This window comes from Thalassophryne amazonica, chromosome 1, assembly GCF_902500255.1.
Source record: "Thalassophryne amazonica chromosome 1, fThaAma1.1, whole genome shotgun sequence".
Classification (NCBI taxonomy): domain Eukaryota; kingdom Metazoa; phylum Chordata; class Actinopteri; order Batrachoidiformes; family Batrachoididae; genus Thalassophryne; species Thalassophryne amazonica.
The window spans coordinates 6564623-6581909 of NC_047103.1; the positions used below are offsets into that span (position 1 = coordinate 6564623).

Genomic DNA, 17287 nt, shown 5'->3' on the forward strand with positions numbered 1-17287 from the left:
AATATCCCCTTCAATCTTGCCAATATTCTTCCGTCACAAATCACTCCTGCCACCTTACTCCACCCTGCCTGCACTCTCTTCAACTCTCTACCACACTCTCATTACTCGGACAGTTGACCCCAAGAATTTAAACTCATCTCCTTTCACCACCTTGACTCCTTGTAACTGCACTATACCACTGGGCTCCCTCATTCACACACACATGTACTCAGTCTGACTCCTCCTGACTTTCATTCCCTTTCTCTCCAGAGCATATCTCTACATCTCCAGGTTCATTTGAACCTGCTCTCTACTCTAATTACAGATCACAATGTTATCTGCAAACATCATAGTCCATGGAGACTCCTGTCTGATCTCATCCATCAACCTGTCCATCACCATTGTGAACAAGAAAGGACTCAGAGCTGATCCTTGTTGTAATCCCACCTCCACCTTGAATTAATCTTGTCATCTCTACTGCGGCGATGTGGCCATGGTGGAGTTCAAACACCAGATTGCTCGTACTTGAGACCAAGGCTCTACCAGGTCAGCCAAAGGGGATTCCTGATTAGCCAAGCCAGTTGGAACATCTTTTCAGTCTGGACTTCACCTTGTCACAGTAGACCTGAATTCAGTAGCTCCTCTCACTGAGCGAGCTGTTCAGCAATTATGGAAAAACTTAGCAAGCAACATAATATTACTTGCTGTTTTGTTTTACAGTAATCATGACACTGTCAGTAACATGGTTTGTGCTGGAGATCCTCTGGTGTTACTCTGTGTAATAAAGTGATGCAGAATAGTTGTTTTGACTGATGATGTTAAATAAATCTGAAAATATCAAAAGGGCACTTTGTTGCATCTGCAGGGGAAAAATCGAGCTTCAGGTGGGGGGCAGTGTAGTGATTTGATTGCCTCCCTCCATACAAGGGGGAGTCCAGACTTAGGTAAAGTTAGAAAGATATTCACAGATTCGAAGTTCACGGCTCAATAGATCTGAAGAGAAACGTTGTAGAAAGGCAAACACCACTAGTTTCTAACAGGAAGGTAGACAACGAGCTACAACCTTATTTTTTATCCATATGAGCCGTCCTCTGAGCTGAAAAAAATAACACTGATCTGAACGGGCAGCCGGCAGAGAACGGAAGCTTAGGGACCGTCTACAAAGTGCATACATGGAAAAAAAAAAACACCAGACAATTATTGAATCATTGTAATAAGGAGTGATATCACCAAATTCACTGCACACATCAGTGCGGTCCTGCTGCTTATATTACAGAGCTCAGTTTTGGGAAAATGCCATTATGAAAAACTTTGCAGAATTTTTTATTTTTAAATTTTTAATAGCATCAAAGTCCAAGATGTGGTGTCACCAAATTCACTGCAAACAACAGCCGTGTCCTGTTGATTATACCAGAGCACTCAGTTTGGGAAAAAGTAATTTTAAAAAATTTGGCGAATTTTTCATTGATTATATTTTCAATAGCATCAAAGTCATAAGGTGTAGTGACAAAACATTTACTGCACACAACAGTGGTGTCCTGCTGATTACTACAACTCACTTTGGGGAAAAAGTCATTTTCAAAAATTTTGGAGAATTTTTGATTGTTTATATTTTCAATAGCATCAAAGTCATAAGGTGTAGTGACACAAAATTCACTGCACACAAGTGGTGTCCAGCTGATTATACTACAACACTCACTTTGGGAAAAAGTCATTTTAAAAAAATTTGCAGAATTTTTTATTGTTTATATTTTCAATAGCATCAAAGTCATAAGGTGTAGTGACACAAAATTCACTGCACACAAGTGGTGTCCTGCTGATTATACTACAACACTCACTTTTGGAAAAAGTCATTTAAAAAAAATTTTTTGGAGAATTTATTGTTTATATTTTCAGTAGCATCAAAGTCATAAAGTGTAGTGACACAAAATTTACTGCACACAACAGTGGTGTCCTGCTAGTTATACTACAACACAGTTTGGAAAAATGTCATTGTTTAAAATTTGAGAGATTTCTTGTTTAAATTTACAATTGTGTCAGTGTTAGAAGGTGTAATGACACAAAATTTCCTGCACACGTCTGCATAGATTAGATAGCACTTTTTGTGATCTCTTAGGAAAACTCCCTCAGGGAAACCGAGGTTCCAGCAGCACTGTATAGCATCACACAGGGTAAGAAGCCACACAAAGTATCAAAGTGAAAGTAAAAAAAAAAAAAAAAGTTTGTAATATAAATATAAATACCAGACATACAGATCAAAACTGGTTTACTGGTTCCTACTGTTTCTCTCCTTCCCATCATCGGTCTTCCTGTTACTCCTCCTCCCCCAGTGAGGAGTTCTCCAGTCTGATTGCATGAGGGACAAAGGAGTTTTTTCAGTCTGTTGGTCCTGCACTTAAGAAGGAGCAGTCTGTGGCTGAAGAGGCTCCTCTGGTTACTAATGATGGTGTGCAGAAAGTGACTGACATCTTCCATAATATCCAGCAGTTTGTCCAGTGTTCTCTGCCAGCATCACCAGAGAGCCTAGCTTCATGCCAACCACAGAGTCAGTCCACCTGGTCAGTTTGTCCAGCCTGAATGTGTCCTTCTTCGATATGCTGCGCTCCCCGAGCACACCAAAGTTTAAAAGAGGACGGTGGCTACTATGAACTGGTAGAACATCCACAGGATTTGCCTGTTAAACAGCTGCAGCCTCTTCAGAAAGTCCAGCTTGCTCTGTTCCTTCCTGTACAGGTGGTTGGTGTGGTTTGTCCAGTCCAGTTTGATGTCCAGCCACAGCCTGAGGTACTTCTAGGAATCCACAGCCTCCACCTCAGCTCCCTGGATCAGAACTGGTTGTGGATTTGGTCTGGACTTCCAAAAGTCAATGACCAGCTCCTTTGTCTTTTAGGTTTTGAGCTGTAGATGGTTTCTGGTCGCACCAGGCAGCAAAGTCCTTCACTAGGCTCCTGTACTCCTCCTCTCTGTCATCCCTGATGCATCCAACAATGGTTTTGTCATATATGAACTTCTGAATGTGACACAGCTGAGTTGTAGCAGAAGTCTAAGGTCTACAGGGTGTAGAGAAGAAGGGCCAACACTGTGCCCTGGGGTGTGCTGGTGCTGTCAATTACAACATCAGATATGGTGTCCTTCAGCCTGACATACTGTTTGTCTGTGAGGTAGCTGGAGATCCAAGTGACCAGGCAGGGGTCCACTCACATCCTATTCAGTTTGTCCTGGAGCACAACGGGCTGGATGGTGTTGAAGGAACTTGAAGTCCAGGAAGAGAATCCTCACTGTGCCATTTCCCATTATCCAGGTGTGAGTGGACCTTGTAGCAGGTAGAGGATGGCATCCTCCACACCAACAGCTGCACTATATGCAAACTGCAGACAGTCATGGGTGTGTTGCACCTGGGGTTTGAGGGAGTCGAGGAAGAACCGCTCCAACTTCATCAGGTGTGGAGTGAGTGCCACTGGTCAGACGTCATTCAGCTGACTGGGCTGGTTCTTCTAAAGAACTGGAAGGATGCATGAAGTCTAACTGAGGGTGGGCACTCTCCCTCACTGCAGGCTAGGGAGAAGATATGTCATAACGGTTCTCCCAGTTCAGTTGCGTAGGTCTTCAGTAGTCGGGGACACACCTTGCGTGGCCCTGCCGCTTTCATGGGATGAAGTTCCTTGGCTGTTCTCTGACTTGGTCCACAGTGATTTGTGAAGGAGTTGTGTGAGATGGGGGAGGTGTCCACCACATCAGCGGTGTCCTGCTAGTTATACTACAGCACTTTTATAAGCTGTAGGGTGATGTAAACATCAGCACATATACTCCATATCATGCTGTTTACACTACAAACACTTGGCTTGGAGATTTTGGCTTTCACTCAATGCCGAGGAAGTCTTTATATCTACCAAAAAGGAAACATCATTTCTGTGTCATCACCTTTTAGTAGCAGTGCTCAGTTTGAACAGCAGGGGTCTCTTTTATTTAGTTCATTAATTTTCATAAATTATTAATATATTTCAAAAGCGAGTGTTGTAGTATAATCATCAGGACACCGCTGTTGTGTGCAGTAAATGTTTTGTCACTACACCTTATGACTTTGATGCTATTGAAAAGTTAACAATAACAAATTCTCCAAAATTTTTGAAAATGACTTTTTCCAAAAGTGAGTGTTGTAGTATAATCAGCAGGACACCACTGTTGTGTGCAGTAAATTTTGTGTCACTACACCTTATGACTTTGAAATAGAAACATTAAAAAATTCTCCAAAATTTTGAAAATGACTTTTTCCAAAAGTGAGTGTTGTAGTATAATCAGCAGGACACCACTGTTGTGTGCAGTAAATTGTGTGTCACTACACCTTATGACTTTGAAAATAGAAACATTAAAATATTCTCCAAATTTTTGAAAATGACTTTTTCCAAAAGTGAGTGTTGTAGTATAATCATCAGGACACCGCTGTTGTGTGCAGTAATGTTTTGTCACTACACCTTATGACTTTGATGCTATTGAAAAGTTAACAATAAAAAATTCTCCAAAATTTTTGAAAATGACTTTTTCCAAAAGTGAGTGTTGTAGTATAATCAGCAGGACACCACTGTTGTGTGCAGTAAATTTTGTGTCACTACACCTTATGACTTTGAAAATAGAAACATTAAAAAATTCTCCAAAATTTTTGAAAATGACTTTTTCCAAAAGTGAGTGTTGTAGTATAATCAGCAGGACACCACTGTTGTGTGCAGTAAATTGTGTGTCACTACACCTTATGACTTTGAAAATAGAAACATTAAAATATTCTCCAAAATTTTTGAAATGACTTTTTCTAAAAGTGAGTGTTGTAGTATAATCATCAGGACACCGCTGTTGTGTGCAGTAAATGTTTTGTCACTACACCTTATGACTTTGATGCTATTGAAAAGTTAACAATAAAAAATTCTCCAAAATTTTTGAAAATGACTTTTTCCAAAAGTGAGTGTTGTAGTATAATCAGCAGGACACCACTGTTGTGTGCAGTAAATTTTGTGTCACTACACCTTATGACTTTGAAAATAGAAACATTAAAAAATTCTCCAAAATTTTTGAAAATGACTTTTTCCAAAAGTGAGTGTTGTAGTATAATCAGCAGGACACCACTGTTGTGTGCAGTAAATTGTGTGTCACTACACCTTATGACTTTGAAAATAGAAACATTAAAATATTCTCCAAAATTTTTGAAAATGACTTTTTCCAAAAGTGAGTGTTGTAGTATAATCATCAGGACACCACTGTTGTGTGCAGTAAATTTTGTGTCACTACACCTTATGACTTTGAAAATAGAAACAATAAAAAATTCTCCAAAATTTTTGAAAATGACTTTTTCCAAAAGTGAGTGTTGTAGTATAATCAGCAGGACACCACTGTTGTGTGCAGTAAATTGTGTGTCACTACACCTTATGACTTTGAAAATAGAAACATTAAAATATTCTCCAAAATTTTTGAAAATGACTTTTTCCAAAAGTGAGTGTTGTAGTATTATCATCAGGACACCGCTGTTGTGTGCAGTAAATGTTTTGTCACTACACCTTATGACTTTGATGCTATTGAAAAGTTAACAATAACAAATTCTCCAAAATTTTTGAAAATGACTTTTTCCAAAAGTGAGTGTTGTAGTATAATCAGCAGGACACCACTGTTGTGTGCAGTAAATTTTGTGTCACTACACCTTATGACTTTGAAAATAGAAACATTAATGTTTCTATTTTCCAAAATTTTTGAAAATGACTTTTTCCAAAAGTGAGTCTTGTAGTATAATCAGCAGGACACCACTGTTGTGTGCAGTAAATTGTGTGTCACTACACCTTATGACTTTGAAAATAGAAACATTAAAATATTCTCCAAAATTTTTGAAATGACTTTTTCCAAAAGTGAGTGTTGTAGTATAATCATCAGGACACCGCTGTTGTGTGCAGTAAATGTTTTGTCACTACACCTTATGACTTTGATGCTATTGAAAAGTTAACAATAAAAAATTCTCCAAAATTTTTGAAAATGACTTTTTCCAAAAGTGAGTGTTGTAGTATAATCAGCAGGACACCACTGTTGTGTGCAGTAAATTTTGTGTCACTACACCTTATGACTTTGAAAATAGAAACATTAAAAAATTCTCCAAAATTTTTGAAAATGACTTTTTCCAAAAGTGAGTGTTGTAGTATAATCAGCAGGACACCACTGTTGTGTGCAGTAAATTGTGTGTCACTACACCTTATGACTTTGAAAATAGAAACATTAAAATATTCTCCAAAATTTTTGAAAATGACTTTTTCCAAAAGTGAGTGTTGTAGTATAATCATCAGGACACCACTGTTGTGTGCAGTAAATTTTGTGTCACTACACCTTATGACTTTGAAAATAGAAACAATAAAAAATTCTCCAAAATTTTGAAAATGACTTTTTCCAAAAGTGAGTGTTGTAGTATAATCAGCAGGACACCACTGTTGTGTGCAGTAAATTGTTTGTCACTACACCTTATGACTTTGAAATAGAAACATTAAAATATTCTCCAAAATTTTTGAAAATGACTTTTTCCAAAAGTGAGTGTTGTAGTATTATCATCAGGACACCGCTGTTGTGTGCAGTAAATGTTTTGTCACTACACCTTATGACTTTGATGCTATTGAAAAGTTAACAATAAAAAATTCTCCAAAATTTTTGAAAATGACTTTTTCCAAAAGTGAGTGTTGTAGTATAATCAGCAGGACACCACTGTTGTGTGCAGTAACTTTTGTGTCACTACACCTTATGACTTTGAAAATAGAAACATTAAAAAATTCTCCAAAATTTTTGAAAATGACTTTTTCCAAAAGTGAGTGCTGTAGTATAATCAGCAGGACACCACTGTTGTGTGCAGTAAATTGTGTGTCACTACACCTTATGACTTTGAAAATAGAAACATTAAAAAATTCTCCAAAATTTTTGAAAATGACTTTTTCCAAAAGTGAGTGTTGTAGTATAATCAGCAGGACACCACTGTTGTGTGCAGTAAAGTATGTGTCACTACACCTTATGACTTTGAAAATAGAAACATTAAAAAATTCTCCAAAATTTTTGAAAATGACTTTTTTCCAAAAGTGAGTGTTGTAGTATAATCAGCAGGACACCACTGTTGTGTGCAGTAAATTGTGTGTCACTACACCTTATGACTTTGAAAATAGAAACAATAAAAAATTCTCCAAAATTTTTGAAAATGACTTTTTCCAAAAGTGAGTGTTGTAGTATAATCAGCAGGACACCACTGTTGTGTGCAGTAAAGTATGTGTCACTACACCTTATGACTTTGAAAATAGAAACATTAAAATATTCTCCAAAATTTTTGAAAATGACTTTTTCCAAAAGTGAGTGTTGTAGCATAATCAGCAGGACACCACTGTTGTGTGCAGTAAAGTATGTGTCACTACACCTTATGACTTTGAAAATAGAAACATTAAAAAATTCTCCAAAATTTTTGAAAATGACTTTTTCCAAAAGTGAGTGTTGTAGTATAATCAGCAGGACACCACTGTTGTGTGCAGTAAATTGTGTGTCACTACACCTTATGACTTTGAAAATAGAAACATTAAAAAATTCTCCAAAATTTTTGAAAATGACTTTTTCCAAAAGTGAGTGTTGTAGTATAATCAGCAGGACACCACTGTTGTGTGCAGTAAAGTATGTGTCACTACACCTTATGACTTTGATACTATTGTGTGTGTATTTATATATATATATATATATATCTATATATATATATATATATATATATATATATGCAAACAAAAAGGAAGCACCGTTATTATTTGGAACATTTCTATTTTCTTGGGTTTTAATTTAGTCGCACTCACATGGGAAGTTAATAAGTAGTACAAGTTTCATTCTTTTATTGTTTGTATTTTTGTATGTTCAGCAACAAAACCTATATATAGATATACATTAAAAATCCTAGTTTTGTTTATTTGAGAACTGTAAGATTTATTTCCTTTTGCAATACAAAAAAAAGGCGGGGGTGGAGATATATGAATACTGGTTTCTTTCGAACATTTTATGGTGACGGACCAACCGGATGTTGTGCTTTCCACTAAGCAGTCCGCCTGCGGTGTTGCTGTGTAAAATAACAGAAAGAGCGTTGGAGGAGAAATAAGTTTGTTTCTTCAGCTTTAAACGTTTCTCTCGTAAGTGGTTTTGTGGTTAATTTTGTGGAGGCAGCAAACACTTTTGTCACAGCTTACAAAGCGACACAAGGTACAGTTTGAATTAAACTTTATATAAATGGAACCTACAGATTGAATTAAACTATAAATTGAAGCTACAGTTTGAATTGAACTAAAATTAAAACTAATAAATGCTTACAAGTCAACAGACAATCATGGTTACATGTACAGTGTAATGCTAACAATTAAAAAAAACGAACAAATAAATACTAATAGAGAAATAATAATCCAAAGTAATGATTACAATATATAATAATAATACCAATAGTAAATATTATAATAAATAAGAATAACAAACAAATAATAATTATAACAAATAATGATTAAATGATAGGCTAGAAAAACAAAAAAGAGGATACAGAAAAATACAGAAAACCAACTAAAACAAAAAGAAAAAATAGAAAGCTAAACAACAGAATGACAAGTCTCAATCAGAATAACTAAAAAGAAAAAGAACTAAACCCAAAAAAAAAGGAACTGACATTTGCTAAAAAATACATTTAAATGTTTTGCTCCTGGTGAGTTAATTCCCTTAAAAAAAATGACATTTAACAGCTGATTTAAAATTATCAAGAGTGGTCAGAGACTTAAGGTACTGAGTACCTTAAGTCTCTGGATGTTGTGGGACTGTCTTGGCTGACACGCCTCTGCAACATCACGTGGTGGTCAGGGACAGTACCTCTGGATTGGCAGACCGGGGTGGTCGTCCCTCTGTTTAAGAAGGGGGACCGGAGGGTGTGTTCCAACTACATGGGGGATCACACTCCTCAGCCTCCTCGGTAAGGTCTATTCCAGAGTACTGGAGAGGAGAATTCGACCAATAGTCGAACCTCGGATTCAGGAGGAGCAGTGTGGTTTTTGTCCTGGTCGTGGCACACTGGACCAGCTCTACACGCTCCATCGGGTGCTCGAGGGTTCATGGGAGTTCGCCCAACTAGTCCACATGTGCTTTGTGGATCTGGAGAAGGCATTTGACCGTGTCCCTCGGGGCACCCTGTGGGGCGTGCTCCAGGAGTACGGGGTCCGGGGTCCTTTGCTAAGGGCTATCCGGTTCCTGTATGACCGCAGCAGGCGCTTGGTTCGCATTGCCGATAGTAAGTCAAGCCTGTTTCCAGTGCATGTTGGCCTCTGCCAGGGCTGCCCTTTGTTACCGGTTCTGTTCATTATTTTTATGGACAGAATTTCTAGGCGCAGCCAGGGTGTAGAGGGGGTCTGGTTTGGGAACCACAGAATCCCGTCTCTGCTGCAGAATCCCATCTCTGCTGTTTGCAAATCCGAGGCCATGGTTCTCGACCGGAAAAAGGTGCTTTGCCCTCTTCAGGTCGGTGGAGTGTCCTTGCCTCAAGTGGAGGAGTTTAAGTATCTCGGGGTCTTGTTCACGAGCGAGGGACGGATGGAGTGTGAGATCGACAGACAGATCGGTGCAGCATCTGCAGTGATGCGGTCGCTGTATCGGACCGTCGTGGTGAAGAGAGAGCTGAGTAGGGGGGCAAAGCTCTCGATTTACCGATCGATCTACGTTCTGATCCTCACCTATGGTCATGAGATTTGACTCATGACCGAAAGAACGAGATCGCCAGTACAAGTAGCCGAGATGAGTTTCCTCCGCAGGGTGGCTGGGTGCTCCCTTAGAGATAGGGTGAAGAGCTCGGTCACTTGGGAGGAGCTCGGAGTCGAGCTGCTGCTCCTCCACGTCGAAAGCAGTCAGCTGAGGTGGCTCAGGCATTTTTTTCGGATGTCCCCTGGACGCCTCGCTGGAGAGGTGTTCTGGGCATGTCCCATCGGGAGGAGGCCCCGGGGAAGACCCAGGACATGCTGGAGGGACTACATCTCTCGGCTGGCTTGGGAACGCCTTGGGGTTCCCCCGGAGGAGCTGGGGGAGGTGTGTGTGGATCGGGAGGTCTGGGCGGCTTTGCTTGAGCTGCTGCCCCCGCGACCCGACTCCGGATAAAGCGGAAGCAAATGGATGGATGGTCAGAGACTTTATACTGCTTGGAAGTTTTCTGTGAAGGCTTTCATTTGTCCAGGTGGTTTCCATAGTAGAGAAGCTTGAATCTTCGACTGGACTGGGTTGCTTGATGCGAGGACGTTTCGCTTCAAATCGCAGAAGCTTCCTCAGCTAAAATTCTTGCTCTGGTAGTCTGACTTCTGTCTTGACTCTTGTAGAGAAGAATGAATTCTTCTGTACAAGTCTCTGTGTCCATAACATTTTATTGAGTCTTAAAGTAAATAAATATGAAATTGTTCACTGGATCCTTAATCTCTGGACTTAAATAAAATCTACATGGTGGATCCTTGATCTCTGGACATAAATAGAAATAAAATCTGTAGTTTTTGTCAAAAGCATTTCCCTTTGAGACATTAATGACATGAATGTCACTCCATACCTCTGAGTCGGCTGCACGTCAGCATCAGTGTAATTCATAAAGAATGCAGGACATCTCATTTTGGGAGGAAAAACATGTTTTAGTCGATTGTAGTTTATTGTTTGTACAACCCCAATTCCAATGAAGTTGGGACGTTGTGTAAAATGTAAATAAAAACAGAATACAGTGATTTGCAAATCCTCTTCAACCTATATTCAATTGAATACACCAGAAAGACAAGACATTTAATGTTCAAACTGGTAAACTTTATTGTTTTTGTGCAAATATTTGCTCATTTTGAAATGGATGCCTGCAACACGTTTCAAAAACGCTGGGACAGTGGTATGTTTACCACTGTGTTACATCACCTTTCCTTCTAACAACACTCAGTAAATGTTTGGGAACTGAGGACACTAATTGTTGAATCTTTGTAGGTAGAATTCTTTCCCATTCTATTTTGATGTACGACTTCAGTTGTTCAACAGTCTGGGGTCTCCGTTGTCATATTTTGCGTTCATAATGCACACATTTTCAATGGGCGACAGGTCTGGACTGCAGGCAGGCCGGTCTAGTACCCGCACTCTTTAACTATGAAGCCATGCTGTTGTAACATGTGCAGAATGTGGCTTTGCATTGTCTTGCTGAAATAAGCAGGGACGTCCCTGAAAAAGACGTTGCTTGGATGGCAGCATGTGTTGCTCCAAAACCTGGATATACTTTTCAGCATTAATGGTGCCATCACAGATGTGTAAGAGGATTTGCAAATCATTGTATTCTGTTTTTATTTACATTTCACACAATGTCCCAACTTCATTGGAATTGGGGTTGTATTACAACATTTGGAAACAGGTGTCATTTGATCTAAAATGGCGATTCACTTTGAAGTTATTAATTCAGGCTAGACTCTACTTGGCAGAGAGCTGTGCAGCATTTGGAGTTGTGTGAACAGAGCAGAGGATGAATTGCGTTTCTTGCCTGCAACAAGACAAGAGTCCCAGTTAGTGACTTTAATCTGCACAAAAGTGACTCATGATTTATATTTTTAAATGGCTTTGAGGGGGGTTAAGAAGTGGACTTGCCGCTTCTGAAAAGCAGCAAAGCAATGAACCAACAAAGTAGCGGGTCGGAGCACTGCTTTGTTGGTTCAAGCTTCAAAGTGGAGCTGTTGCAGAAGCGGTTGATTACGGACCCACTGCAGGGTCCGTAATCAATGTAGAGAAATGATCATTTTCCTGACAAACACCCTCAAAAACAATGGCTGCACTGAAGGATCAATAAGGGAATTGTTAAGCAAAAAGACTATTGATATCGGTGGATCGAATCATTTCATGCCATTTCCGGTTTGCGGCTTCATCAACCATCGGTTTGTGGCTTTTTACGACAATCTTGTCCAGTTTGCAGCTTTTTCGCCACTGGGGAGATTTTTTTGTGCCATTTCCGGTTTATGCCTTTGTCTACTACGAGGTCTGTCAATAAAGTAACGGACCTTTTTATTTATTTTTTTTTAAACTATATGGATTTGATTCATATGTTTTTACGTCAGACAAGCTTGAACCCTCGTGCGCATGTGTGAGTTTTTCCACGCCTGTCGGTGACGTCATTCGCCTGTGAGCACGCCTTGTGGAAGGAGTGGTCCCGCCCCCTTGTCGGATTTTCATTGTCTGGAAATGGTGGAATGATTTGGACTTTTTTTCCATCAGAATTTTTTCAGAAGCTGTTAGAGACTGGCACCTGGAAACCATTTGAAAAATTTATCTGGCTTTCGGTGAAAATTTTACGGGCTTCACAGACAATAAGGACTGTTACTACAGCTTTAAGGACGGCTTTAAGGATGCTCGGCACGCCGCGCTCCGAGCTGTGATGACGAGGCAGAAAACGCCAGATCATTTTTAAGCTGATGGCTCTGTGGATACGAGACCGTCGTGTGCACTTTCTCTGGTTATCACAAGAGCTGGACATCATCCATTTTCCGGCAGATTTCACTTTTAACAAGAGATTTTGTCATGGAAAGCCGCGCGGAGGCTTCGTGCGTAACGACCGATTCGCTGTTTGAGCGAGACAAAGGAACACCTCTGTTTCGGCGTGTCAGAGGACAAGTTAGGACAAGCCCAGCTCTCCACAATTTCTCTGATACTTACTGGACTGGTAAGCATTGAAAGCCGAGATAGGCATGTCCCAACTTGTCCCATGACACGCCGAAACGGAGGTGTTCTTTGTCTCGCTCAAACAGCGAATTGGTCGTTACGCATGAAGCCTCCGTGCGGCTTTCCATGACAAAATCTCTTGTTAAAAGTGAAATCTGCCGGAAAATGGTTGATGTCCAGCTCTTGTGATAACCAAAGAAAGTGCACACGACGGTCTCGTATCCACAGAGCCATCAGCTTAGAAATGATCTGGCGTTTTCTGCCTCGTCGTCGCAGCTCGGAGCGCGGCGCACCGAGTGTCCTTAAAGCTGTAGTAACAGTCCTTATTCTCTGAGAAGCCCGTAAAATTTTCACCGAAAGCCAGATAAATTTTTCAAATGGTTTCCAGGTGCCAGTCTCTAACAGCTTCTGAAAAAATTCTGACGGAAAAAAAGTCCAAATCATTCCGCCATTTCCAGACAATGAAAATCCGACGAGGGGCGGGACCACTCCTTCCACAAGGCGTGCTCACAGGTGAATGACATCACCGACAGGCGTGGAAAAACTCACGCATGCGCACGAGGGTTCAAGCTTGTCTGACGTAAAAACATATGAATGAAATCCATATAGTTTAAAAAATAAAAAATAAAAAGGTCCGTTACTTTATTGACAGACCTCGTATAAGTGCGAGCTTTGCGCCACTGTGTGGCGCTTCGCTCATATAAATAATTAGAAGCTACAATTTGAATTTGAATATAAATAAATTGAAGCTACAGTTTGACTTAATCTATAAGTAAATTGAAGCTATCAGCCGATCCGTGTGGCAAGTGTAATCCAAACTTGTACGGGGCCATTTATCACCTCGGGAAGATCTATGAGATTTTTGACATTATAGCTTCAGATGGTATTGTAATTTACCAACTCTAATCATTGTATTTTACTGTTTTGTAGGGACGCATGGCCAACAGACCTAGAATAGCAAGATTTACAGCTGCACAAGCTGAAACTGATTCTTAATTCCCAGAGTGAAGATGAAAAGGATGATGGACAAATAAATTAGAGTGAAATAAATATGAAGAATCCTAAAACAATCATTTCTATAGAAGTATTCCAATATAAAGTCAGTGGGGGCATAAATAAATAAACCCACTCTGTCATATTCATCACTAAAATAGCTTGGTTGCTTGAGGGCTAACTAAGCTCCAATGGACATTGAACATATTAAATCAACTGCAGATCATTTATCTGGTGACTTTACTGAAATGTTGAAGAATTATGGTCATAGGTTTACATACAGCTGTGCTAAAAACATTTGTTTTCCCAAATGTACACATGCTTATGGAAGCCTCTTCCCATAATTACGTTAAATGGACTGCATTTATATAGTGCTCAAAGTGCTTTACAACAATAATGCCTCACATTCACCCCGATGTCAGGCTGCTGCCATACAAGGCACCCACTACACACTGGGAGCAACTAGGAGATTAAGGACCTTGCACAAGGGCCCTTAGTGATTTTCCGGTCAGGCTGGGATTTGAACCGATGATCCTCTGGTCTCAAGCCCAATGCTTAACCACTAGACCATCACCTCCCCCAATTATGAGATATACTTTTGAGATACTTATTCATGACATAGCTAGTCATGATTAATATGTATATGTCGAGGACATGAACAAGAGAAGCTTCCAGTTTGCAGCTTCGTCTACCATCAGTTTGTGGCTTTTTATGGCTTTTTACGACAATGTTGTCCAGTTTGTGTTTTTTTTCTCCAATGGGCAGATTTTTTGTGGCATTTCCAGTTTGTGCCTTCGTTGTTTTGTGCAATTTCTGTTTTGTGCCTTTGTCTACCATAAGAGCGAGCTTTGCGCATATGAGATGTTAAGTCATGATTATAACATAAGTCCTAATTGTGAGATAGCAAGTCATAATTATGATATACTAAGTCATAATTTTGTGATATTAAGTCATAACTATGAAATGCTTTCTTATGTAATTTATGACAACCTGCGACAGGATGATGTAGGTCAACTTTGGACAAACTCGACTCTAATGTTTGTCCAAGTAGTCTTGCCGTACTCAGCAATACAAGATGGCCATTTATCAGCAGTTTGTTTCCAATAACTTTTTTGATTTGATTACTGTTTATTGTGGGGTAACAAGGTCATTACTATGTATTTGGACAGGTCCTAATGAGTTGTTCAAGTCATACATTGCAATACAAATTGGCCAGTTACAGTTAAACACTGCAGTTGTTTTGTCCAAGTGGAATGCTGTTTCACACTATCTAGCAGAGGTGGGAGTAAGTCACTGTTAAGTCACTCTCAAGTCATCAATCTGCAAGTCTCAAGTCAGCTGGCAAACAATTGGTGGTCATTATGACTTGAGACTTGACTTGGGACTTGCTGAGTCAGGACTTGAGAGTAATTTGATGGTGACTTACTCCCACCTTTGCTCTTCAGCACTGCAAATAACCCCTGTATACCTACATGCACTCTTTTCATGAATACTTACTATCTTATAAATATGACTTAGTATCTCAAAATTATGAGTTACTGTCTCAAAATTGTGACTTAAAATTTCATAATTGTGATATAGTACCTCAAAAGTATGATTTCTGAGATCATAATTATAACTTAGCATCTCAAAATGACTTAATATCTCAGAATTAATGACTTAGAATCTCAAAATTATGATTAAGTCCATATTATGACATAATTATGACTTTGTATTTTATAATTTTCACTTAGTACCTCATAATTATGATATACTAATCGGTCTTTATTTCAAGTTTTGTGGTGTTTTTAATCTTTTTTTGAGGTGGCTCTTAATAACAATACAGTCGATAGCAGGATCCTGACTTGTGGAAACTCAGAATTTTGTTCCATATGCCTTTCCTTAATTCTTTATATGTTTGCATTGGCCTTATTGGGTGTGTTATGTTCTTTTGTATGTTTTGATTAATGCATTTTGATATGAAACCACTCAGTTTTTCATGATATTTGCAAAATATAAATTAACTTCTTGTTCTGAAGTTTTCCGGGCTGACTTGTTGGATGAAACCTGTTCAGTGGAGGAGCAGAATGATATCAGCTGCTGGTTGGAAGTTGGTGTTGGGCAGTAACAAGGGGTAATGAATTCTTCACAGCAGGTGAGACTAAATCTCATATGATGTGCCTTAGTACAACCATATGACATTTTCTGTTGTTTTGTGTTGTGGTGAGGATTAATCCTTCCTGTTTCAGACTGTAGCTAATAATTTCCCTGTCATGTTAAACCATTTTTTGACATTCATGCCGATGTGTCGACCTTTGGAAGGGTGTTCTTGATCTGACCAACTGCTGCAAAAGTCATACATTTGTACAGTAGCTGTGACTCATTCATTCTTTATCTGCTGCTTATCCGGGTCCAGGATGCAGTGGCAGTAGCCGAAACAGCCCATCCCACATGTCCCTAAACTCAGTCAGGCTTTGTCAGATTCCATCCTATTTCATTTGTTTGTTGAGGGAATGTCACCATATTTTTTAAAATCTTTGTGTCTGAACCTTTGACAGAATTTGATTGACAAAAATGGATAGAAACCTCGGTCCTGTCAGCAGAGTGACAAAGCCTTTCATAAACCAGAGAAACCATACAGGTGTGGCCAGTGTGGGAAGGACTTTCTTCAACCAGTCATCTAACCTAAAATGACACCGGCTCACCCACAGTGGAGAGAAATCATACATGTGTGACCAATGTGGAAAATCTTTTAGTTTGTCTTGTCAGCTAAAACAACATCAGCCCATCCATAGTGGAGAAAAAACATACACCTGTGACCAATGTGGGACAGCTTTTTGTGGGTCTTGAAACTTAAAATGACAGAAACTCACCCACAGCGGAGAAAAACCACACACGTGTGATCAATGTAGGAACAGTTTCAGTCAGTTAACTCACCTAAAAACACACCAACATACCCACAGTGGAGAAAAACCCTACAAGTGCGACCAATGTGGGAGTGTTTTTAGTTGGTCATCTCAGTTAAAACAACACCTACGGATCCACAGTGGGGAAAATCCTTTCATTTGTGACCATTGTGGGAGTGCTTTCAGTCAATCAACTCATCTAAAAAGACACCAACTTCTCCACAAAGAAGATAAACCATACAACTGTGACCAGTGTGGGAAAGCGTTCAGTGAGCCTTCTAACCTAAAACGATACCAACCAGCGTGTTCACAGTGGAGAGAAGCCATACAGCTGTCATCAGTGTGGGGGCACTTTCAGCCAAATAAGTCACCAAAAATCACACCAACCTGTCCACAGTGGAGAGAAACCATACACTTGTAATTATTGTGGGAAACTATTCAGTGAGTCATCTAATCTAAAACGGCACCAACATTTCCACAATGGAGAAAAACCATATGTCTGTAAGCAATGTGGGAAAGCATTTAGTGGGCGTACGAACCTAAAACGACACAAATTTTCCACAGTGGACAAAAACCATATGTTTGTAACCAGTGTGAGAAAGCATTCAGTAGTACTCCAAACCTAAAGCAACACCGGCTCTTCCACAGTGGGGAGAAACCATACACCTGATACCAGTGTGGGAAAACATTCAGTGGAACCTTCTAACATAAAACGA

The 17287-nt window shown here is 39.6% G+C and overlaps 1 pseudogene; it reads left to right on the forward strand.

Annotated features, from left to right (window-relative positions):
• Positions 1-15802: 15802 nt before the first annotated feature.
• Positions 15803-17287, forward strand: LOC117519648 (annotated as a pseudogene).